We start from the raw sequence: 2,131 nt of genomic DNA on the forward strand, positions 1-2,131 counted from the left end.
CTGTTCTTAGGGGAAATGGTTTTAGTTTTTGCCCATTGAGTATGATGTTGGCTGTGGGTTTGTTATATATGGCTTTTATTATGTTGAGGAATGATCCTTCTATTCCCACTTTGCTGAGACTGATTACATAGATTCACATATAACTTTTCTCTCTCGCTTACAACTCAACTGCTTTCAACTCTATCTGGAACATACAGTATTAGCATTTAAACAGTTTATTCCAACCCATTTCTTCTTTTATATTCTAATACATCTTCATTATGTTGTTTGATGAGATAGACCCACAAGAAGACGGTCGTGCCCAAGGTTAGCCCCACTTTCAGCCAATCAGGCTTGTCGTGTAGCGGCTCCCTAACATAGAACTTGGACCCACTGACAAGCCGCTCGGGAGCCTGGCCTGGGCCAGCAGCCGGGAGAAGGGCCGCAGCAATGCAGACGGCGCCATCTTGCCGGGCGGCCTCCCCCTCCCCCCACAATGTATTTTTATTTTAAACATTTCTGAAAGTTTAACTTAGAATATTTTTTATATCTTTTATTTATCTCTTCATTATGATTATGCCTCATTTATCTTCTTTGAACATGCAGTTTCTTTATAAGACCTGTCTTTATGTCCTTGTCTGCTAATTTTATCACCTTTGGGTTTTTCTGTCGTTATTAATTACTTTCCTGATCACAAATCCTATATTTCTGCTTTACTTTGAGTTTTAAACTGTTTGGTACGGATTTTTTTTTATATCTTTAAATAGTGTTGGAGTTTTTTCTGGCACCCAATTAAGTTACTTAAAATCAATTTGATCCTGCTGAAACTGATTTTAAGCTTTACTTATTGCCACTTCAGAGCAACATTCAGTCTGAGGATAATTTAACTCCTATTCTGAGGCAATGTCCTTCTGAGGATTCTAGTCAGTATCTTTCCATTCTGACTGGTGGGAACACAAACTATTCTAAGCTTTGAATGAGGAATTTTCTGTCTCCTGTTTTCTGGCGATCTTCCCCCAGCCTTGGTGGGTTTCTTCTCATGTCTGTGCAGGTAAGTACTCAACTAGATCTGCAGATCTCCAGAGCTCTCTCTCTCATCTCTGATGCTGTGCAGCTCCCTCCTCTCTAATACTGTGCCCCCAAATTCTAGTCATACTTGGATTTCTCTCTTCTTAGCTGTGTCCTCTAGGCTCTGGGCTCTTCTTTCCTTGAGCTGTAGCCTACAAACTGCCTCCGGAGGTAATCTGGGGGATTTGTAGGGCTTATATCATTTGTGTTACTTTTCTCAGCAATCACAGTCTTCCATTGCTTTTGTCCAATATCTGAAAGTCATTGTTTCATTTATTTGTCTGTGTGGCCTTCTGCCTATGGCTTATGAATATCTGTTCTGTAGTTCCCACATTAGTCCCTGTTCAAAGTTGTTTTACCCTGAAAGTCCCAAATGGATCATTACCAGTCATGCATTTATGCATTCATTTATTCATTCGTTACATCACTGCTAGGAAACTATGTGAGGAGAAATAGGGTAAGACACAGTCACTATGTTGGAGACCTACCTGAGTATGTGGGGAACAAATTTTTACTATAATAATTGGGCTGTCTGGCTACAGTAGGCACAGGCTTGCTGTCCTGAAAGGATGCATGAAGTGTCATGGGAAACCAGGGCAGGAAGGAATTCATCATAACTGGAATGGGTTAGGAGCAGGAACCAATAGGTAAGGAAGACTTCACTTAAGACGAAACTCACCTGTGGCACAATGCAACAGTCTAGTGCCCTCTGTAATAGGCTGGGTGCTTTTCAGAGAACAATGTCAATATTCAGAGAGAATTCGCTGTTAATTTTTAGTGCTTCTTCTGGGTGAGTAACTTGATGTATATAAATTATAATTCTTCTAATTATCTTGAAAAGGAGAATCCTCTCTATTTACTAATCTAGGAAACAGAGCTTAAAAAAAGGTAAGCAACAAATCATAAGGATTCATCTTAAATAGAAATCACTTAAGCTTTATGCATTTTATGAAATTATTGACTTTTTCATATTTAAGTTTTCAACAAATATGATATTATTCGTCTAATTTTATTAGTCCTTCAGTCATCCATCCGTAGTTTTCCAAGAGCAACCAAAAATTGAACTAAAAACTATATCTTTAGT

At 38.8% G+C, this 2,131-nt stretch overlaps 1 pseudogene; it reads right to left on the reverse strand.

Annotated features, from left to right (window-relative positions):
• Positions 1 to 125: 125 nt before the first annotated feature.
• Positions 126 to 465, reverse strand: LOC102246988 (annotated as a pseudogene).
• Between the last annotated feature and the right edge of the window lie 1,666 nt (positions 466 to 2,131).

Source organism: Myotis brandtii, unplaced genomic scaffold (genome assembly GCF_000412655.1).
Source record: "Myotis brandtii unplaced genomic scaffold, ASM41265v1 scaffold1043, whole genome shotgun sequence".
NCBI lineage: Eukaryota > Metazoa > Chordata > Mammalia > Chiroptera > Vespertilionidae > Myotis > Myotis brandtii.